Source organism: Thamnophis elegans, chromosome 4 (genome assembly GCF_009769535.1).
Source record: "Thamnophis elegans isolate rThaEle1 chromosome 4, rThaEle1.pri, whole genome shotgun sequence".
Taxonomy (NCBI): Eukaryota; Metazoa; Chordata; class Lepidosauria; order Squamata; family Colubridae; genus Thamnophis; species Thamnophis elegans.
The window spans coordinates 117,124,755-117,148,893 of NC_045544.1; the positions used below are offsets into that span (position 1 = coordinate 117,124,755).

Here is a 24,139-nt window from a genome sequence, read left to right on the forward strand (position 1 = left end):
TTCAACTCCCTATTTGTTGGACATATCTAGAAAATTTCAGGAAGTGTAATGAGTAGCTGTCTTTTCTCCAAGTAACTAAAAATTAAAGTACTTACATACATTTTTTTCCTGCCTTGAGCACTATCATCTCATTAAAATGTCTCTAAAATTATGTTCATCTATTTTTGCTTTGCTGTTTTTATCCTTGGAATTTCTATTGAGAGCCTTTGGGACACATCCTTCTCTTCTATTGTACTTAATTTATTTATTAGCTAGCTGCCCATCTCATGTATGTGGCTGTGAATTCTTCATAGTAATTAAAACAATAAAACCAAAAAATATAAACTCAGCAAATATTCAACCATATTTAAAAGTTCAATCTATCCAGCTCAAAGCATATTTCTTACTTTGAAGTTTTTAAATCATACTTTACTCCTCACCCCAATCAACATGAGCTTCAATTCTGTTTTATTTCTGCATGGAAGCTGCTTCATTACAATTACATTTCTAACATCTACAGAACGGATACCGCATTTTTCTCTGGGTGAATGTATATGGTTGTTGGAAGAATATGTCATGTATATGAAGTTTTTTGAATGTCTGAGGCTAAGCTTGGGAAATTTAGATCAGAGGCGTGTGATGGCTCAGCGATTAAAGAAACTGGAAAGGTGACAGCTCGGATTTGGGACCCAAGCACTGTGTGACAAGAGTGAGCTCCCGTTACTTGCTTCAGCTCCTGCCAACTTAGCAGTTCAAAAGCATGCAAATGCGAGTAGATAAATAGGTACCACTTTGGTGGGAAGGAGCAGTGTTCTGTGCGCCTCAGCATATAGTCATGCTGGCCACATGACCACATACGACACTGGCTCCCTCAATTCCCTCAGAAAGAGAGATGAGCACTGCCCCCTAGAGCCATGATGGTGAACCAATGGCATGCAGTCCATATCTGCTGGCCGTCAGCTCCAGCACACATGCACGTGCCAGCCACCTGATTTTCAGCCTTCCAGAGGGCCGGGAGAGGCCATTTTCGCCATGCCCAGTCTCCAGGAAAGCCTCCAATGCCTGGGGAGGGTGAAAAATGGGCCTAACAGGCCAACCGGAAGTTCAGAAACAATCCGGCTTCTGGAGGACCGGGGGAGGCTGTTTTCGCCCTCCCCAGGCTCCAGGAAAGCCTCCAGAGCCTGGGGAAGGTGGAAAACGGGCCCAACAGGCCCGCCTGGGGAAAGCAAAAACCCATGTGTGCATGTGTGGGGGTCACACATGCATGCGCAGGTGGGCAGGAGTATTGCATTGCTACCACACGGGCACACACAATTTTGGCACGCGTTTACGAAAAGGTTTGCCATCATTGCCCTAGAGTCAGATATGACTAGACAGGTGAGTCTTTTTTTTAAGGAAAGATTAAAAAAAATATTTCACTCGGTTCAATTAGCTGTGGAATTGGCCACCAGAAAATACATCCTGAAGAAACTAATAGAGACAGTCATAGAACAGCTTCGTTAAACTTTGTGAGCTGGAGAACTGGTGATATTTATTGATTTATTTTCTATCCTGTCTTTGTTTTCACAAATTACTTAAGATGGCGAACATATCCAATGCATCTCTCGTCTATTTTCCCCACAACAATAATCCTGAAAAAATTGAGAGAAAGTAAATATCTCATCTCCAAAAGGGGGGAAAGGATTACCCAAGAAGCCACAAATGTGTTTAAGGGCAAAGTCCTTAAACAGAATATAAATGCAACGGTTTTGTGAGCGCTTGGAAAAGCATCCTATTACAGGAGTTAGTGTGGGTTTGTTGCAAACAAATCATGCCAGACTTAACTTAGCTCCTTTGATAGGGTTATTAGGTTTGGGGAGATCAAGGGAATGCTGCAGACATAATATATCTCAACAAAGCTTTGACAGAATATCTCCTATTCTTAACAGAAAGGTAAATATAGATTAAAAGATATTATTGTTAGAGGGACTCACAATTGGCAGTAGGAGTACTCAAAGCATTCATTAATGTCTCAACTTCAGCTTGGAGGAAAATATTGAGAGCAGTGAGTTGAAATGAAAAGGATGAAATTTCACAGCAAGGTAAAGTTCTGCATCTGGGAATAAAAACAGGTGAAAACATAGAATGGGGAACATGTAAAAGAGATCTGAGTGGTTGACCACAAGATAAACATCTGCTAGCAGAGCGGTGCAAATTTTAGAAGCAAGTGGGTCCCCCCCCCCCACCTCAATATGTGTGCTATTCTCCCTGAATCCAACTATATTTGATGTGTATCCTATTACTAGGTGAGCAGGAAAGGGGGGCGGGAGTGGGAAGAAGGAACAAGAAAGGAAACTTCTATCACAATTCAAGGCTGGTACTAATAAACAAGTCTTCGTTTCCTTCAAAAGAAACTAACACAACCAAGTAAGAAAAAGTACAAGACCAGAACAAAGGCAACGCTCATGAGATTCAGCAAAGAGATCATAACCTCTATACTGTATAAAAAAATAGATTGTGATGTGAAAAGGCAGAGATTCTCCCACAAAGCAGGCTTTGGAAACTTCAACCTCCCTTTCATCTACTTGGCCAACTGAGAAGGGTGATCTCCCTTTATCTTCTCTCTACTTTTCTTTATGGAATGAATTGTGTGTATATGAATAGGCATGTGTGTATACATATGCTGCTGCTGCTTTGTGTGATCTTGAAAGTCTTGACTAAAATCCTATATATTTTGTTACACTTAACAAACACATAAAATCCCAATCATAGAAAATAATTGCCCCATTCTGGTTTTTTTTTCTTCCAGTCTCCACTTGGAATATTGTCAGCAATTTGGGGTCCTATTGTTCAGAAAGGACATTGACAAATAAGAGTGAGTTTAGCATGCAGAGAAGACCAACAAAGATGATAAAGGATCTGGAGATGAACTCATATGATGAACGGTTGAGGTAGTTAAGCCTGTTTAGCCTATCAAAGAGAAAGATTGGGTGGGATACGATAACTGTATACCCAATACTTGTCCCAGAGAAGAGAGGGCTCCTGCATTGAGCAGGAGGGTTGGATTAGCAGGCCTCTGAGGTCCCTTTCAGCAATATAATTCTGTGTTCTAGAGGAGAGTTAAGATGATAAAGGGTCTAGAAAGTAAATAATTCATTAATTAAATTACTAAAGAATGTGATATGCTTAATCTTCAGAAGAGGTAATTGAGAGGAAGTAGGATAGCAATCCTCAATTTTTGGTCCACATAGAAGAAGGATTGCCCCAAAGAGCGAGGCTAGGTGAACTACAGAGAAATGGATTCAAGGTAAGTATCAGGAGGAATTTCCTGACAGCTGTCAAGCAGTGGAACATGTTTCCTCAGGAAATGGCATGAGTAAGATGCTTTCTAGGGTGTCTTCCAGCTATTAAGATTCATATTATCCAAATGGTATATATAGTCCACCTTCCTTTTTTTTTTTTTTTTTTAAGAGAACTTTTTTATTTTTCTTTAAAAAAAAAGACAAACACAAATATATCATCATTTGTCAATCATTAAGACATTGAAATACAATTTTTTTTGTTGTGCGTACCCCTCCCTCCCTCCACCCCCCCATCCCCCCTCCTCCTTCCCCCCCCCCGACTTCCCAGAACCCGTACACGGTATGGATTTTTAACTAACACAGTCTAAAATCTATTGAGAAAAAAGAAATAAAGAAATTAATGACATTCTAGATTGAACTTAGCTTCTTCTTACTGAACTAACTTTTAACAGTTTAAATCATTTCTGATCTTAAGCATAGGCTAACTGGAATTTCTTAGTCCCGTATTTATTTTGTATATAGTCAATCCATTTTTTCCAGTCTCGTTTATATCTCTCATTTGAATGATCTTTAAGATATGCCGATATTTTAGCCATTTCAGCTAAGTTTGTTACTTTCAATGTCCATTCTTGGATTGTAGGCAAGTCTTCCTTCTTCCAATATTGCGCCACCAACAGTCTTGCTGCAGTTATCAGGTGCAGAATCAAATTGGTCTCTACCACTGTAAAATCAGTACATATACCTAGTAAAAATAACTGAGGAATAAACTTTATCCTTTTTTTAAAAACATTTTGCATGACCCACCATATTTTTATCCAAAATGCCTTAACCTTTTGACAGGTCCACCATATATGATAATATGTAGCATCGAGAGAACCACACCTCCAACATTTAGGCTGTACATTCGGATACATAGAAGCCAACTTTTTAGGATCTAAATGCCATCTATAAAACATCTTGTAAAAATTTTCTCTCAGATTTTGAGCTTGTGTAAATTTCACATTTCTTACCCAAATTCTTTCCCATGTATCCAACATTATTGGTTCCTCAATATTTTGAGCCCATTTTATCATACAATCTTTAACTAATTCTGTTTCCGAATCCATCTGTATTAATACATTATATATCCTCTTTATATGCATTAAGCTTTGATCTCTTATTTGTTTAAACAGATTATCCTCAACTTGAATAAAGCCAATTTTTTGATCTATTTTCCACCTAGCCTGTAATTGCCCATACTGGAACCATGTTTGAACTACCTTCTCCTCTTTTAATACCTCTAAAGATTTTAATTGTAATACCCCCCTTTCCGAGGTAAGAAGCTGTCTGTAAGTAAATCTATCCTGTTTTTGTGCTGTATTCATATTTTCAATTGCATGTCTAGGAATTGCCCACATGGGTATCTTGTCATTTAATTTATATTGGTATTTCTTCCAAACCCGCAATAAAGCATTTCTCAAAATATGACTTTTAAAGTTCTTATCCAATTTTTTGTTGAATAACAGGTAAGCATGCCAACCAAATACCAGATCGTGTCCCTCAATGTTCAATATTCTATCATTGGTTAAATGAATCCAATCACTAATTACAGATAATGCCACTGCATCATAATATAGTTTTAAATTAGGTAGTTTCAATCCTCCTCTCTCACGTACATCTTGCATTATTTTCATCTTTACCCTCGGCTTCTTTCCTGCCCACACAAATTTGTTGATACCCTTCTGCCATTCTAAAAGGTTCGCATCTTTTTTAAGTATAGGTAACATTTGGAAAAGAAATAAAAATTTTGGTAAAATGTTCATTTTCACTGCCGCTATCCTGCCCAGCAAAGATAAGTGCAATTTCTCCCATTTTTTCATCTCTGTCTGTGTGCTATGCCAAAGTGGTTCATAATTATGCTTATATAATTTCCCATTTGAAGTTAAAATGTTAACTCCAAGATATTTGACTTTTTTAACTACCTCACATCCTAGCATCACTCCTAATTCTTCCTTTTGTTTAATATTCATATTTATAGCTAATATTTTGGTTTTTCCTAAGTTTATTTTAAAGCCAGACACTTGACCATATTGATTAATCGTATTCATTAAAACCATACTGGATTCCTGCGGTTGTTCCAATATTATGACCAAATCATCCGCAAAAGCGCGGACTCTATATTCTTGCTGCCTAATCTTGATCCCTTTTAAACCATCCAAGCCCCGTATTTTATTCAACAATACTTCCAAAGTTATAATAAACAATAATGGGGACAAAGGACAACCCTGTCTTGTACCTTTTCCAATTTGAAAAGAGTCTGTTAAACTTCCATTGACTATGATTTGTGCTGTTTGCTGTTGGTATATTGCTTTAATTGACTGTAAAAAATTATCTCCTATCTGCATTTTTTGCAATATCTTCAGCAGAAATTGCCAGTTAACTCGATCAAAGGCCTTCTCAGCATCCAAAAATATAAACGCAGCAGGGATCTGGTTGTTCTTTCCCAAATATTCTAATGCATTAATAATTAATCTGACATTACTTTTCATCTGTCTCCCTTGTATAAAACCTGTTTGGTCCGTATGTATCAATTGTTGAATGACCAACATTAACCTATTTGCTAATATTTTAGTAAAAATTTTATAATCTACATTCAGTAATGAAATGGGTCTATAATTTTTGGGTTGAGTAGTATCTTGATCTTCTTTGGGTATCAAAGATATAAACGCTGTCTTCCAAGATGGAGGGACTTTACCTTCCGTTTGAATCATATTAAATAATTCTCTAAGAGGTTCTACCATTTCTAACTGTAAATTTTTGTAGTAAACCGCTGTCAAGCCATCTGTACCTGGTGCTTTCCCTGGCTTTAATTGCTTAATTACCTGCAGGATTTCCCCCGAGGTTATTGGTTGATTCAATTTTTGCCTGTGTTCTTCTCTAACTGAAGGTATTTTCTCCTTGTCTAAATATTTGTCTATGTCTAAACCATTAATTTTATCCCCTTTATACAGTTCTGTAAAAAATTCCCAGAAAGCCTTTTGAATCTCTTCCTGTTGGAACACCTCCTTCCCTCTGTAAATCAGTTTAGATATATTTCGAGTTTTCCTTTTTTTCCTAATCTGATAAGCTAACCATCTGCCAGGTTTGTTTGCATTACAAAAAGTATTGTGTTTTGCATATAATAAATTAGTAGCTACCTGGTCAGAGATCAACATGTCAAATTGAGATTTTAATATGTTAATAGCTTCCTTAACCTTTGTATCGTCTGGTTTCCTTGTTAACTCCAGCTCTTTTCTCTTAATTTCCTCTTCCAGTTCTGTTCGTTTTAGCCCTTGCTTATTTCTATGTGTTTTATTTATATTCATCAAAACTCCTCTCATATACGCTTTGCTTGCATCCCATACAAATTCCATAGATGTACCCTTATTCATATTCAAAACAAAATATTCAGATAGTAATTTTTTACAATCATTAATATAGTTTTCATATCTAAATAAATTTTCATTCAGTCTCCAAGACCTTCTTGCCTGCACTACCCTTCCCAACTCCATCCAAACTGGGTTATGGTCCGAAAGGACTCTAGCTGCAATCTTTGTTTTCTTGACCCTAGGAAGCAAATCATTAGTGGTTAGAATAAAATCGATCCTTGAAAGGGATTGATGCCTGTCCGAGAAGAAAGTGAAGTCATATTCCTCTGCATTTCTTTCTCGCCAGATATCTCTCAATTCAAAATCATCCATAATGTCAAAGAAAGATTTGGGTAACTTTGCTCGCATCTTGGTATTTAGGCGGGAAATCTTCTTATCTCTCTTAGTATCTATCACTCCATTCCAGTCACCCAATAGTATACAGGAACTATAGTCCCACTGTACTAATTTAGCATGAAGATTTCTATAGAATCTATCTTGCTGTTGATTGGGAGCATAAATTCCCAAAAGTAATGTCTTTTTCCCTTCTAAGATTAAGTCTAAAGCAATATATCTTCCGAAGGGATCTGCTTCTATTAATTCAGCTTTCATATCTTTTCTTAAGTATACAACTATACCATTCTTCTTTCCCATAGCAGAAGCTGCAAAATGTTGACCAAGTTTTGAGTTGATCAAATATTTTTGATCAGTTGACTTGATATGAGTTTCTTGCAAACAAATTACATCGTTCTTAAACTGTTTAAGATAATGAAATATTTTCTTCCTCTTCTGTGGAGAGTTCAGTCCGTTGACATTCCATGTTAAAATCTTAGTTGTCATCTTTGGTTGGTTGAAGCATTTTTAGAGCTTCCTGCACGGCCTGTTTAACCTTAGGTCTAGCTCCTCCCACTGCTTCCAGATTTGTTGTTGTAGTTCCTTGATCGATGGCCGATGATTGTTGATGCTGTTGCCTCTTAGCTTGTTTCTCCATACGTCTAGTAGTCATGCGGCTAGGTCTTGGTTCCATAGCACCTTGCACTTCTAGAGAAGAGAGATGCTCCATCTTGTCTGGTGGTTGTGTAGTTTGCTGTCTATCCTGTCCTTCTTGTGGTCTTTCTCTAGGTCCAGATGGTGCAGGGTGTCCGGCCTTCAATATATTATAATAAAAATCTCGGGCTTTCCATACAGAGTTGAGGCGGTACCTTTGCTTATCAAATGTAAATATGATGCCAAATGGTGCATCCCATCTATACTGTATCTGACGATTTCTGAGTTCTTCGACCAAAAAAGCGTAGTCTCTTCTGGCTCTTAACATTTGAGGTGGTATCTCTTTCAAAACAGCCAGGTCTTGACCGCCAATTTGAAGCTTAGTGTTATAAGACGCTTGCAGTACCATATTTCTGAACTCTCTTGTAGTAAAATATATAACGATGTCTCGAGGAAGCTGCTTCTGCTTTGCCAGCCAGGAGTTAACGCGGTAAGCTTTGTCAATTTGCCAGCCTTGGTTGGTCCCTGGTCTTCCCATCAGGCGGTCAAAAGCTTCCGATAGGATCTGTTTCAGGTTCTCCTGTTTCTCCTCACGCAGCCCCCTTACTCTTAATGCGAACTCCATTTGTCGGTACTGTATCATAATAATTTCTTTTTCAGCATTTTCCACTTTTTGTTCCACCACCTCTGTTTTCAATGTCAAGTTAGCATTGGCATCATTAAGAACCTCTAGAGTATCTTCCACTCCAGAAATATGTTCTGTTAATACAGTTACAAGACTCAGCATGTCGTCTCTAATTTTATCAACCTTAGCCTCAAATTTCTCATACAACTCCTGTTTAAGTCCTTTTATTTCACTTTTAATTTCACTTTTAATTTCTTCTTTCATTTCTTTTATTTCCTCTTTTCTCTCCTCTCTATTATCTCTAAATTTATCTTCCATTTTAATTGTCTGTGCATTAAAAGCCTCGCTTAGATTACTCAGAAAAAATTCTTTCGTTAACACATCCCCAGCAGGGGGCGTAGGAAGCGGAGGCTGCAGCTTTGTACCAGGCACTGAGGATGTGCCCCTGAAAGTAGAGGGTGACGTCTTCAAGTTAATATTTGGTTTTGAGGCCATTTCAAAATTTGTCTGCCTGCAGTTAATAAAACTCTATTGCCTAAATATGCAGCTTTAAGTAAAGAGGCTTTTATTTTGAAATTTAAGGCTTGGCAAAAGTTTCAGTGAGTAAACAATGTAACAAAACCGTTCAACAGATTCATCACCATTTAACTTCCAAATAAGCAAAGTTAATGAAGGAGTAAAATTCTTCTATTGTGAAACCAAAACATGTGATAAGCTATCTCTTTTGTTTTGAATTCTTTTGAAGTCTTGTGAGAATTAGCAAAAAGTGTTCGTTATTACCGGAGAAACCAGCCTGCTCGGCGCCATTTTAAAAGCCTCTGAGTAAATAATTTTTCGGAGGAGAAAAAGAGAAGAAGCTAAAATATTGATAAGCAATTATTGTCCTCGCAGTAAACGGATTCAGCTCGTGATAAGATTAAATCAAACAAAACTTAGAGCAGAGTGGGAGAGACCTACTTTGTCCTGCACAAGGCAGTTGGAAGTTCCCAGCACGGACAGCCGTTCTGCCTTGGGCTAGCCCCCCTTTCCTTGCAAGCACAAAAGCTGCAAAAATCGAAGAGCATTTGCCAGCAAAACAGTTTCTTCTTTCCCTCTTGCCTGAAGGATAAGAAAACCTGATAAGACGTCAGATGGAAGATCCTCTAATCAGGTACGTAGCCAGGAATTCGGAGGCAGCTGATTTTTGCTGCTTCCACCAGTAGGCTCCTCCCAGGAAGCCCAGTCCACCTTCCTTTAAGTGCTCAGAAACAGATACTACCTTGAAGGAGAGGGAAAGTGTCTCAATTGTTAGAAAAATATATATTCTGCATGAAAGCGAATTTGGTTAAGGTATCAGGCTAGAAACTAGGAGATTCTGAGTTCTACTCCTACCTTAAGCACAACACCAGTTGGATGACCTTGGGCCAGTCAGTTTCTCTCAACTCTAGGAAGGAGGCCATGGCAAACTAATTCTAAAAAAAAAACTGGCAAGAAAGCAGGCAAGAAAGCTGCAGGGACTTATATCCAGGCATTCTCCAAGAATAAAATATGATTTAATGGAAGGAAAACATATTCTATGTGGTGCTATGCCTGCTAATTGGGCAGTTCAAATCTCACCAGGCTCAAGATTGACTCAGCCTTCCACCCTTCCAAGGTGGGTAAAAGGAGGACCCAGATTGTTGGGGGCAATAGGGCTCTCAACACTTTGAAACCGTATAGAAGTGATATTGCTATATTTTTCTGCAGCCTGGAAGCTGCTTAGGGAGGGCTGTAAAGCACTGTAAAACTTAAGTCTAAGTGCTATTGCTATTTCCCACAAAGTTAGTGTATTTTAATCATCTTGGCTATATGAATGCCTTAGGTCAGGAGTGTCAAACTGTATTTCATTGAGGGTTGCATCAGAGTTCTGTTTGACCTTGGGGGGCCAGGGTGGGCGTGGCCAGCTCAACATCACTCGTGTTGGGATGCATGTGGTTGCCCGAACACTCTGTGAGCGAAAACGGGCCCCCAAGCTCCATTTTTGGCTGAAACGGCCTCCTGCAACCTTCTGCCAGTGAAAACGGAGCTTGGGAGCTGTCCCAAGCTCCGTTTTCACTTGCAGAGGCACCGCAGGATGGTCCTTCGCTGTTTCCAGGGCAGACCCATGGGCCAGATGTAAGCACCTTGTGGGCTGGATCTGGGCACTGGGCCTTGAGTTTGAACCCTTGCCTTAGGTAACAAAAGGCATCTATGTTGTGATGGTAATTTACTTTCTGCCAGTGGTGAAATATATATTTTTTGCCACCAGCTCTGTGGGCGTGGCTTGGTGGGGGATCATGTGACTGGGTGGGTGTGGCCATCTTTTTTTCACTTTTTAAAGCATTTTCCCCTGCTGGTTCGGGGGAATAGGCAGGAAAAAATGCTTTAAAAAGCGGGGGGGGGGGGGAGCTTCCAACGATCGTACGGCTCACAACTGAGCCGCACAGTCCTCAGAAGCTTTTTTTTTTTTTTACTACGGGTTCAGAGAACCAACAACAATCGTCCCTACCAGTTCGGCCAAACTGGGCTGAACCGGGAGGATTTCAGGCCTGCTTTCTGCCCTCACCTTTCATTGAGTTGGTAATGGGGATCGATGAAGGTGGTTTGGGTCTGATCCTGCCCAATGGCTAAATTCTTATGAAAGCCTGATTCCCCATCACAACGTAACTCCTGAGTTGAAATCAAGGAGGTGGCCTTTAGCTTCTAACGGAAGCCAACTCTTCCAGCTATTTCAACCTGTCCACCTTTACTGCTTATGAACAGAAAGCCTCGGGTCCATTTTCTCTGCACGGCTGCTGCTTTGGTGTTCTAAGCAGCCCAAAAATTAAGACAAGTGAAGAAGGAAGAGGGCGACCTTCTCTGGAATTCTGCTTTGTGCTGGAGTTCCAGCTGAAGTCCTGTGAAGATGCCGGCTGGCACCTTTTAGCCTTCCTGAGTTTTTCTTTTTGGGAGGGGGTATGGGAGGAAGAAGGGAAGATGTGAGCCTGGTTCAAATGTTCTTCTATGCCTGCTTTTGAGTTTGTGTTGGCAAAGCCGGAGGAATGAATGCTGATTTAACTGGCAGTTGTTGTTCTGTGGCCAGGCATTATGAAAAGGGTTTCTGTCTCTTCTGGGTTAATGCTGAATGTTTTTCTTCTTAATATACTGTTCAGTTCATTATTAGCTGAAAGAAACTATTTTTTAAACTTTTTTTTTTTTAAAGAACTCCCTTTTTTTCCTTCTCCCAGTTCTCCAAAAATATATAAAAGTCCCTTCATAATTCTGGGAGCCGGGAAGTCCTGTGGACAGGAAGTGAGAAACCTGATGGTTGGTGTGATTTATACAGACATTCTTTTCTTCCCCAGTGAGCTGGAACAGAGGCCAATGTGTCAGTTTGCGGCTGGCTGGCTGCAAACTCCATCTATTGTTGCTCCTTTTGTCCAGTCTAGCAAGCAAGCCACTTTGGTTTCAAATTGATGAAGGAGGTGTTCTTTGAGCAAGGAATTCAGACAAGAGTACTGAAGTCAGCTTCCTAGTATGGCCACCTTGTTCTGGTCTCATGTTCTGGAAACTTCCCCTGTTTTTGCACCCAAGGGGATCTCTTTTCTTGACCCGCAAAAAACAATGGTGGGTAGCTGTGTTACTCTTGCTGCCTTGACTTTCGTTGGCACAGCTTTTCTCCCTCGCGCCTTCTGCTGATCACAGACATCTCCAGGAAGTTCTTGTTCTTTACAGAAATTACTCACCCCAATCTTTCTGTCCTTGTCAGGGCCCTTTTTTCCCTCTGCCTCAGCAGTATTTAGGAGGAAACGAATGTCCTGAAATTCTTTCTTGTTAACCTTATTGAAAGAAATTATGAATCTCAGTTGATGGGAAAAAAATGATAGAGCACATTTGGTTTGGTTTGGTTTATTGGATTTATATGCTGCCCTTCTCCCAAGGACTCAGGGTGGCGTACAACATTAAAAAAACACATATTACAAAAGTTTTTAAAAAATTAAATAGAATATCCCAAACAAACCCAATTAGGATTAACAATAACATTTTTAAAAAATTCGATTAAAATTAACAATGATCAATAATTTATTTTGTTTTGTTCAGGCCAGGCTGGCTTGCTGGAAAAGCCAACTTTTTAGGGTGCGTCGGAAGGACCGGAGGTCGGGGATTATACAAAGCTCCAGGGGCAGCTCATTCCAGAGGGAAGGCGCTCCCACAGAGAAGCTGTCCCCCTGGGGATCGCTAGCCGACACTGTCTGGCCGATGGCACCCTGAGGAGGCCAACTCTGTGGGATCGCACTGGACGATGGGAGGCTACCGGTGGCAGTAGGTGGTCTCGCAGGTATCCTGGGCCCAAGCCATGGAGCGCTTTAAAGGTCATAATTAGTACCTTGAATCACACCCGGAAGACAACCGGCAACCAATGCAGGCCGCCTAAAAGGGGTGTAACATGGGAGCACCATTATTGGCCTACAGGGAATCCAGGATTCAGCACTTGGAATAAACTGGGCCAATATCTCTGACAAGACAAGACCTCTCGAAATCCTTGGAGAATCACTGAGGTTGGAAAAGTCTGTGATAAACTTCCAGTAGGAAGTGGGGCAACTCTACACATGTGAATTAGTGTCCAGCTTGACCTTACTTGACCTATCCGCTTACTTGACTAGTTTTTTCAGAAACTTTTCCTTAAAGGAGGCAGCTAAGAAGCCACAAAAGCCCAGGCTTTTCCTGCATTCTGATCTCATCTTTCTTCTTTGATTTCTACAAAAGTTGGTCAGTAAACAGTGTCACCCATGGCACTGTTTTGTCCCTAAAATGTTGCACTAATTCCCATCGGGCCGAGTTTGTAAGCTGACTGGTCAGGAGTTGAAGTCCAACAAGGAAAAAAAAAGCTTCATACTTCTGCAATTAGAAATCCCCCACCACCATTTTTCCAACTAATTATCACTACAAGAACCCCGCTGCTTAGCTCCTGCCCTGACTTCTAAGACTTCATAGTGCTAGTCACATACTCTCAAAAAAAAAAAGTTAAGGAAGAAAGGACCTAAAGACCAAGTTTTAATTTCCAAAGTCGTATCTCAAAGCCAGTCTTATGAACATATGGAATATGCGTAACTCAGGCATGTTAAGTTCCAAAAGATAGCCAAGGAAAAACGCTGCGATAATGGCAGTTCTGTGATTGCATCTTCTTGGAGAGGAATGTAAACACAGCAATCCTCTCCCACAGAGAGTACCTGAAAAAGAACTAAAAGCCAATATCACGTTCCCTTCTACCATGTAATCTCTGTTCTAAAATTAAAGAATGATCCATAGATCAGACTTGTGACTCTGCATTAGTAGTGGCAGCTCACTGATGATTACTGACAGCCTGCAGACAAGCAAAGTGTAGATGATTCCACTCATCCTTTAAAAACAAACTAGTTGGATAAGCGAGCCTAAAATATTTCCAAACTAGTTTAGTTCAATACTTTAGCACGTGTTTGCAAAAAGGACCCTTTGTCAGGAAACGGCGGCCTATTTTATGATTCACTTTCTTGGCAATTGATCAGTTCCACAGCTTGGCACTCTTGGTTTTGCTCTGAGCTGTCGTATATGTAAATTGGGTTTTATTTTAACATCACTGGGTCTGAGGTGCTAGGAAAGTAATGCCTCTGATGAGATGCCCTTTGTGGTGAATTAAGGAGCTTGAGGATACAGTTATCATCGTTTGCCCTTGGTTAGTGTTTTGCAACCTTGGTGTCAGGGTTGCAAGTAACACCCCCAACGAAAGAAGCCTCGAGGCTTAAGTTTCTTCCAAGTTGCATTTTATTAGAGATGTCATAATGGCACATCTGGGAAAACCTGAATCTGAAAGCTTCCAGGTTTTCCCCACCCAGGTTAAAGTTCAAGTCCCTGCCCAGCACCCACATGTCTGTCACATGGTCCAATCAGGCACCGTCCCAACTGGAGATGTCTGCCAGTCACACCACTCCAGGTGCAGGGCAAGCTGTCCTTGACTATTTGAGAAAGGAATGTCATTTAGACTACCGTATTTTTCGGATTATAAGATGCACCTTCCCCCCTCCCCAAAGAAGCGTGGAAATGTTGGTGCGTCTTATACACCGAATACAGCCATTTTTGGCCTCTTGAAGCCCCACCCCTGCATCCCATTTTGGCAAAAAATGGGCCATTTTTCGCAAAAGCGAAGGTGTTTTTGCCTTCCCCAGCTCCCAGCAGCACTCTGCGAGCTTTAGCAGGGATGGGGAAGGCAAAAATGCCTCCATTTATTCAAAAAATGACCCACTTTCTGCCCATTTTTCACAAAAACAGTGTTTTTGCCTTCCCACAGCCTGCTGAAGCCTGCAGAATGTTCCTGAGGGCTGTGGAGGACAAAACCTTTTTTTCTTACTTACTTCTTCAAAATCTTAATGCTTCTTATACACCGGTGTGTCTTATAGTCTGAAAAATACGGTATATATCTTCAATACTTCATATAATCCCCCCTCCCATTTTCCCACAGCGAAAAATGTGGCAAGCCTGAAGACCCAATGTAAAAGATGGCTTCCAGCTCTGATACTTGGTGCCTTTCAGATGTATAGACTTCAACTGCCAGAATGTCGTAGTATAGGAAGTTATCACCCAGCCCTCTCCCAGAAAAATGAAATATTCTAGGAAATCTTGAAAAGGCAGAATATTTCTTTGGATGTGAAAAGAAAGAAACATGTTTTAAAAGACAGAATAGCTGCCTGCAGCTTCCTGCCCATCCCCCTTTGTCAATGAGCCATTAAAGCCTGAGCTAGTCCACTTTACATAATAAAGACTTCTCCCCTTCAGCTCCCGGGGATGGGATTAAGGCATGATAATATTGGCCCTTTACCCAACTCCCCACATGGCATCTGAGAACTCAACCAAACCTGGATTCAAAACGCAGCCTAGAGAGTTGCCCCTGCATGGCCCCATGGGAGTCTGACAACCAATCAGAATGCAAGATCAAAGGCCAGAGAGGGCATAAAACCAGGGACTCAGCTTCTCTTCAGCCCTTCTCTTCTCCACCAACATTGAAGCATGTGATCACCTTTTCTGTTCAGGATTCAAGCCATGTGGTCCTGTCCACCATTAAAACCATCTTTCCAAGCAGCCTCCATGTCTCCACTGTCTTTTCCCCCACTTGGAACCCAGGAGAACATTTCTTCCAACAGTAGGTTACAGAGATCTTCAGTGTTTTCATCCTTAAGAGAGAGAACCTTTTTAAAAGTGTATAATAGCAAAGAATACACTTTCAGGCTCTTACCAAAATCAGACTTTATGAGATACTTCGTAGATACAGAAAGAGTGGGGAATAATTGATCATTCTCTACATCCTGCAGTGCGGGTCATTTTTTCAGTGGCTGACTCTTCTGCTCTGTGCTGATACTTTTCCTTGCTTATATTCTGTACTGTATGATATTTCTTGACTGAAAGGCCATATTTTCATGACTTCGCTCTTTAATGGATTTGTGTTCCTATGTATGATCCCTTGAGCCATCTCTATGTTACTTAGGCAACTTTAGTCTTTAATGGGGCTGCAGTGTTGCCCCATGCAACACTGATGTACAACCTGTGGGTTTTCTTGGACTCACAGCACCTGCTCAAGGAGTAGGTGGCAACTGCGGTCAATAGAGCTTTTGTCCAGGTTCAGCTTGTGTGCCAATTCCTTCCATTCCTGAATTGGAAAAGTCTTCATATGTTGGACATCCCTTAATTTGGATTATTTTAAGGCAATCTGCATAGGCTTCCTCTGAAGATCATTCAGAATCCATAGTTGGTCTAGACCAGTGGTAGTCAATCTGGTCCCTACCGCCCACTTTCATGGTGGGCAGTAGGGGTTTTGTCCGATACTGAAGCACTTTCCTTTTTTTAAATTTAATTGACTTCCCTACTTTATAAATCACCATTACTGTGGAACTGGTGGGCGGTTAGAACATTTTACTACTAACAGAGATACAAAAGTGGGCGGTAGGTATAAAAAGGTTGATTACCCCTGGTCTAGACTCTAGAACACAGCAGAGAAGTGGACAGTGGTGGGTGTGTTGTGGTTTGTGCCCATGTCCTGCTGCTTCATGAGTTGCACCGGTTGCCATTGGACTTCTAGGTGCAATTGAAGGGGCCAGCTAACACCTATGAAGCCCTGAATGGCCTAAAGCTGACTACTTGAGGGATCACCAGACTCCATATGGTTCCACTTGTCCAGTCAGGTCAGCTAGAGTGGGCATGCTCTAAGTCAGTGATGGCTAATCTTTTTGTCCTCGTGTGCTAAAAGCATGCCCACACCCATAATGCAATGTGCACATGACACCCCCCCACCCCCCGCATGCACACACTATCTCCCCAACCCACATGTGCATGAGTGGCAGAAACTCAAAAATCAGCTGGCCGGCAGGAGGCATGCACACATGCGTGGTGGAGCTGACCTGGGGCAATGGCTCCTGTGCCCACAGAGAGCGCTCTGCATGCCACCTGTGGCACACATGCCATAGGTTCGCCATCACGGCTCCAGATCTTGCCCACTAATAGCAATGGCATTTAGACTTATATATACCACTTCATGGTGCTTTACAGCCCTCGCTAAGCGTAAGCTTAGAGTCAGCCTATTATCCCCAACAACCTGGGTCCTCATTTCATTGACCTGGGAAGAATGGAAGGCTGAGTCAACCTTGAGCTGTGAGAATCGAACTGCTGGCACTCAGCAGAATTAGCGTGCAATACTGCATTCTAACCACCACACCACCATGGCTCTTAGATGATCCTAAGTAGGATTCATGGTGGGTTTCAAAAATTTTTAGAACCTCTTCTGTAGGTGTGGCCTGCTTTGTGGGAGTGTCTTGCTGGCCATGTGACTCGGTGGGAGTGGCTTGCCAGCCATGTGACTGGGTAGGCATGGCCAACTTGTAAAATGTGGTGAAACTCACTTAACAACGCTCTTGCTTAACAACCAAAATGTTGGCTCAGAAACTCGGGCATTTGAAGCATGCAAGTCTTAAAGCTGTCAAGTTACAAGACCCTTGCACCCCTAACCTTTTAGGAAAAAAAACCCCAGGGGTGTTCAAACTTGACAGCTTTAAGACTTGTGGACTTCAACTCCCAGAATTCCTCCTCCAGTCATGTTGGCTCAGGAACTCTGGCATTGAAGTGTGCAAGTCTTAAAGCTGTCAAGTTACAAGACCCCTGCACCCCTAACCCTTTAGAAAAAAAACCCAGGGGTGTTCAAACTTGACAGCTTTAAGACTTGTGGACTTCAACTCCCAGAATTCCTCCTCTCGCTCTTCATCTTGATGATTTGCGGATGGGCGGGGGGAGGGAGCTGGAACCGGTTCTAAACGGCACTGTAGATTTGTGGAACCTTTTCTATAGAAGAGGTTAGAACTGGCAGGAACCCACTCCTGGTAGGGTTGTCTTACAGACCTAGGAAGCATGACTTCTCTGCAATGATTCTCATCTTGTGGATTGACACCCCCCCCCCCAGAGATTCATACCATCCTACCCACCCTTCTAACCTTTCATAAACCGCTTAGGACCTGATTGTTCTTCCAGCCCCTGGTCTACCATGGGAGGCAAATCGCTTTGGTTGCTTATCAGATGCCATGTGTTCTCGGTTCCAGTTAGCCATTATCTTCCTCCTCTTGATACATTTTGTTTTCTTTTCATTTTTTTATCTGCAAGCCGCCCACAGTCACTATGGCGACAGGCAGCCCTGAAGGTGAAATTGTAAATAAATAAATGAAGCCCATCTTTGTCTTTCCCATAACCTACGGACACATGCGCAGGGCCAGTCCTCCCAAAAGCAAAAGCTATATTGTTATTACCTTCCCTATGCTTGACGCCTCTTCTGGCAGCCCACCAGAGCTTGGAACTTTGAACCTGAACGAGAGTAAACAAACCTCACTGAAGACGGTCAGGCTGCTCTCCATCTGGTGGACATTTTCCAGAGGTATAAACTGGATTAGTGTTTTGCAGAAAAACCAAGAGGCTTGTGGCACCTTAAAAGACTAAGCAATTTACTTTGGCAGAACTCTGTGGTCCAGGAAAGCATGGCCCATGGTAAATCTCATATAGCTGTACTAACTCCATTCCTGGCGTTTGAGTTCTGCAGAAGCTTGTTGTCTTCATAGCTTGCTCTGCTGCTTTGCTCAAACTTTGGCAGAGGGGAGGTAAACATGGCAGAAATCCAGATTCCTGCAAACCTAGGTCATATTGTCTACAAGCAATTACACCCACCTTCTTGCTCAGTTGCAATTATGTTCCACATTGGGGAGGGAGGGGGCGAGATCAAACACAGAACATCCAAATACTACTTATTTTGGATTGAGGGGTGCAACTCAGGCATATTTTGCACAGAATATAATTGGGGGTATCGTCCGTTTTCACAAAATCTATTTTTAATGAGGTTTTCTTTTTTTATTTCTTTTTTTGATGTCACTGCCTGAACCCACCAAATTGTCAAGTTTTCTTTAAAAACATACTCTTTTTCCTTACAAGGTAGAGAGCAGGATTACCAACCAAATTTTGGTTTAGCATATTTTAAAAAATCACTATGAATTCACATTGAGGAATTAATTTGGGGGTGGTCATAGCGATGGCTGAAGAGGGGAAATTCTCTGCATTTTTAGGACGTTAAATAAAACAGAAAACGATCTCTCTGAAAATTGTTTCCTACCTCCTATAAAGTGAGACTTTGTGTCTGCTGAGATAGCAAAAGTTGCTCGCGTAGCTTAAGTGTCAGGCCTGCAAGCCATCTTTTCTTTTTGGCCTTCAGGCCTGCCACATTTTCTACTGTGGGAAAATGGGAGGGGATATTATAAGGAGTTGGGCGATATGTAGACATAATAACATTCTTCTTAGAAAATCAAGGTCATCCTTTGTCTCTGCACCTGGCCGGAACTGGATGGGTGGACTCTGTCTCCGTGTCAGTGGAAGATTGGACTATGTGATGAACTTGTGGGTGTTGGGGCAGAATCTTGAACTTTCAACTGGGTGGGAAAACCTGGAAACTTTCAGATTCGGGTTTTCCCAGATGTGCCAACATGGTTCTTTTAATAAATTGCAACTTTGAGGAACTTCTAGCCTTGGAGTGTTATTTGATTGAGGATGCTATTTGGAATCCTGACATTAAGTCTCTCTAGGTTCATGCTTGAAAGGGATGGGAAACTCCAAGACCCCAAATCCAGTGAAGCCTCCCACTCTCCACTGACCACACCTTGAAAGGGCCAATGCCCCCAATTAACCTAAAGGCCCTTATTTCACGTAATAATTTTTCACATTTCAAAAATGCAATTCTTGAGGTAATGTGCAATTTTTAAATATAAAAAAATGTAGACTGCAATGCCCCAAAGAGTACAATCACCTTAAACAGGCACGATTTCAATAAAAACTAAAATTAACTCATTAAAGAGAAAAAAACGTGTTACTCATTTTTATTCTGCTTCCTATTAGTAAATGGCATAGTAGGAATACACAATTACAATTAAATCCCCATTTAATGGGGCAAATTGTCACAGCCAACTTGCTGTGGCCATCTCGCCATTGCCAATTTGCCATGGGACAACTCGCTGTGGCACAATTTAACAATTATGTTTATTTAAAATAGAAATTATTTTAATTTTTGCCATGCACATTTCATTCTCTCCCTCCTTTTGCATTCTTTCCTGAATGATTCTATTCCACTATTTCTTTGATGTTAGTGTAACTCTTGTCTCGCAGCAAGTTGTCCTGTGGCTAGATGGCCGCCGTGAGTTGTCCTACAGCGAATTGACTGTGGCAGATTGGCTACAGCGAGTTGGCTATGGTGAGTTGGTCTTGATGAGTTTGCCGTGGCAAGCTGGCCGCATTGAATTGTCATAGACCAGTGTTTCTCAACCTTAGCAGCTTGAAGATGTCTGGACTTCAACTCCCAGAATTCCCCAGCCAGCGAATGCTGGCTGGGGAATTCTGGGAGTTGAAGTCCGGACATCTTCAAGTTGCCAAGGTTGAGAAACACCGTCATAGACCCTTTAGAACCAAAGGGGAATTAGCTCACTGCAGAAACCCTGAACGGCAGAAAAAGGAAGCAGAGCATCTATACAATATCTCCCAATGAAAGTAACCTCGACTGTCACTAGTACCTATCTCTTCCCACTTATGACTATAACCATGTTGCTTGTATCTTTCAATTTACATTCTTTCTATTTGTTTCCTAGTACGATTTGATAGCTTATTAGTAACCTTGACTATCACTAAGTGTTGTATCTTTTTATTCTTGATGAATGTATTTTATTCTCCTTATGCACACTGAGAGCATAGGCACCAAAGACAGGTTCCTTGTGTGTCCAATCACACTTGGCCAATGAAGAATTATGTCCAAATCTATTTATCAAAAAATGCCTGACCACTCAACCCAATAGAGCACAACCAGGACAAGCCCTAAAAAGAATATCACTGCCATACATCAAAATATCTCAGAAACCACCAACAGGCTGCTACAACCACATGGAATCAGCGAAACACACAAGCCAAGTAAAGGCCTTCAAAACATCCTAAGTAAATCGAAAGACCCAGCAGCCCCAGCAGAAAAAACAGGAGTCATCTACAACATATAGTCTAATGATTGTAATAGTAAAAACAGGCAGAAGACTGGCAAAACGCATCCACGAACACCAAATAGAAATCAGAAGACATGATGAAAACTCTTTAATGTTACAACACATGGACAGACTTAACCATAGTTTCAACTGAGAAACTGACCATCCTAGACCAAGCCAAAAATGCTAGGGAACTGTTAAAACTCTGGCACTCTGACCAATTAGGCATCAATAGACACTTACACATAAGCAATACATACTATGCAAAAGAAACAATCAACAAGCCAAAAAAAGGAACAAAACAGACCAAAACACCTCCCTCCCCAGATGAGGATAGATTAACTCCAAGATAAACATCAGACTACCACTCAAGTAAGCAATAACCCAATTGATGAACTGCCAAACAAGCCAAGAGTCGACAGCCCAACCAAATAATCTCTTAAGACCACCCCCATACCAATACCAACAGAGGAACCCACTAGACTATAAAATGAAAGCAAACCTTACTCACATTGATGATGTTACCTAGTTTGGGTAATGAAACAACTGCAAGAAAACATGCAAACTCAAATGTTGTAATATAGTTCCTTGTGTAGGTGTGTGTCCTCCATGGCCTAGTTCATACTAGGGCCTGCAGAGTCACGCTGTATCACACAGGAGAAAACAAACTCCTAGAACTCCATAACATCCTGATATCCTGATAGTGCAGAACATAACATCCTGATAGTCCATAACAAAACATCCTGACCAGGATCCTGACCAGGATATGACCATATATAGACAGAACTTCCCTGAGCAGTAGATTAGAAATTGTACTTTTACAGGCTGTTTTTAATCACATGCTATTGCTCCTCCTGCCTTTGTTCTATCCCAATAAAAGGGGCTCTCAGACTCTCATCTGGGTCGCTCCATCTCGAGAAAGTTCTTTTCTCAACATTGGCCTCATGGTCGACCCACGGGAACATCACACTCAAAGACTACCAAAACTCTTCAAGTTGATATCTATCTATAGAGGTTGACATCTTAAAAGCAGGCAGGAGTTCTTGTCAATCCCAGGAATGATGTGTAGGGTTGTTCTTGAGGCTGACAGTAGTCCGAGTAATTATTTAAATTGTTGTTTGTGTATTGACAGAAACATACTAGACCAGTGGTGGCAAATCTTTTTCGCCTCGGGTGCTAAAAGCATGTGCTGGACCCCTTAATTTAATGCCCCCCATGCTGTCCCCCCCGCACATGTGCACGTGAACACACACCCCCCCGCTGCCCTGTGCATGTGCTCACGGCTTTCTTGGAGCCTGGGGAGGGTGAAAAACAACCCAACACGCAAACCAGATGCTTAGGAACTGACTTCCGGTTTGTGCGTTGGGCAGTTTTTTGCCTTCAGGAGGCTTCCTTGAAGCCTCCGGAATGCAGAAAACGGCTGAAAATCAGCTGGCCAGCGCACGCATGCACACTGGAGTTGACAGGGCAATGCCTCGCGTGCCCTCAGAAATTGCTCCGTGTGACACCTGTGGCATGCGAGCCATAGGTTCGCCAACACGGTGCTAGACTAAAGCACCTGACTACATAAACTATACATATATTCTGTGAACTGCTAGGGTTAGGGTTAGCCATCTGAAACTTCTTCCAGCCTCCAGAGTTTCCAAGCTCCCCTACCTCTTCGCCTTCTGGAAAGCAGACTCTCCTTTCTGGGACTCCAGACTACATTCCGACACAGTTCCATTCAGAAGACCACACGAAACGCTGAACATTGGTAGCATAGTCTGTAAATCATTTTCCTTTCCATCATCCTGACTTATGTCCGAGCAGAAGGAAATTCAGGCAAAATCTGTGCCCTAATGTGTATTTCCTGTGTGTGTGGTTTTTGGGAGGAGACCAGAGTTAGCTTGTATATTCTTACTTAGATTGTTGGTTTATTGCTTGCTCATTTTGGGTCTTCTTCCTACAGTGCAGACGATTTGCCAGAGACTTTGTGCCTTGTTGACAATGCTTTCTAGACCTCAATCCTTATACGTAGCAAAAAGAGCTTGCTTTCAAAAGTGCATGAATGTCTGTAAGCTTGAGTGTGGCATAATGGCCAGTGCAGAAAATGGAATGAATTAATAGAGAGAAATTAACTCTCACAATATATGCTTGCTTTCAAAGAAAGTAAATAGCCATCCTAGATTCTAAACTTTGTCCACTCTGAAAATAATCCGCTGGATTGCTGAGTGTCAGACAAACTGATAAGTATCTATTTTTCCTAAAAACTAAATTTTAAAAAGTCTCTTCCTCCAAAGTTCTTCTTCCATCTCAAGTATTCTGAGCTGGATTACCATACCTGTTTAACCCTGGGATGACTGACAGCTGAGATTTTGGCAGAGTATATCACAATTTATTTGCAAATCAGTTGTGGTTTAACAAAGCTTTCTGCTTTGATAATTGCAAGGCCTATTAGGGCTGGCTGCATTGTAGCAATATCCTTATGAAATACCACTTAGTTCCTTTGCAGATTGACAAGGAGACCAACGGTCTGTGGAATATTTCATCCCTTTCCTTTTGTTAATTGTCTTGGAGAAGTACTTTAAAAATTCTTTATAGAAAGAGGGCTGGTTTAAAAAAAATGATCCTGAGATCTTAAAATCAGAGGACGTCACTTGGTTTTAAAATCCAATGGGACATAATGAGATGAGCAGGTGAACAAGCTTTCTCAGGCAAGTGAAAGAAGAGCTATAATAAGGACATAGGAGAGGTTCAACAATGAGAACAGAAAGCCTTCTGTAGTTGAAAATGTAACAGAATGGGGAAAAAAGTGATATTTTTCTCCATTGAAGATACAGATATTTAATAAGAAAGCAAGATTCTGATCACTGCATACTGCATAACATTTGGGAATAGCCAAGGGCATAAAGATGGCTGTGATACATAGTGGGCAGATCTATGTCACATGTAGGAGGATTTTCTCCCCCCTCACTCTGAATTTTGGAAAGGAGTCTGTTAAATGTATTTGAACTACGCCCTGTTTTCCACTCAAAGTGTCAAGAAACTGTCATTAATTTTGGCAGTTACAGACTTTGAGGATAGTGGGGAGGACAACACTCTGCCATAAAGATTGGGTCCGGTGATTGAATGCAGCTCCAGGGAATCAACTTGCCTGCTCTTAATGAAAATAAAAGATTTAACCTAGTTAAATACATAATAACTTTAAACTTTGTGCACTCTATGATAAATTTGTTTAGTTTCAATTTTGCTTAATTTTTTGGCCTATTCTATGTCTCTGGTTCTTTCGTTACTTAACTGTCTAGTGTATTTTGTGAATCCAGAACTTGGATTAACAATTCAGTGACCAACTATGGC

At 41.3% G+C, this 24,139-nt stretch overlaps 1 long non-coding RNA gene across 5 annotated transcripts in view; it reads right to left on the reverse strand.

Moving 5' to 3' along the window:
• LOC116507160 overlaps positions 1–24,139 on the reverse strand; it is a 73,282-nt gene that overhangs the window by 40,240 nt on the left and 8,903 nt on the right. For 4 of the 5 annotated variants that reach the window (XR_004255166.1, XR_004255168.1, XR_004255164.1 and 1 more), the window contains exon 3: positions 1,953–2,074. The exons of the other annotated variant lie outside the window; for it this stretch is intronic. This is a non-coding gene — a long non-coding RNA (uncharacterized LOC116507160). The remainder of the gene's footprint in view (positions 1–1,952; positions 2,075–24,139) is intronic. 5 annotated transcript variants of the gene reach the window in all.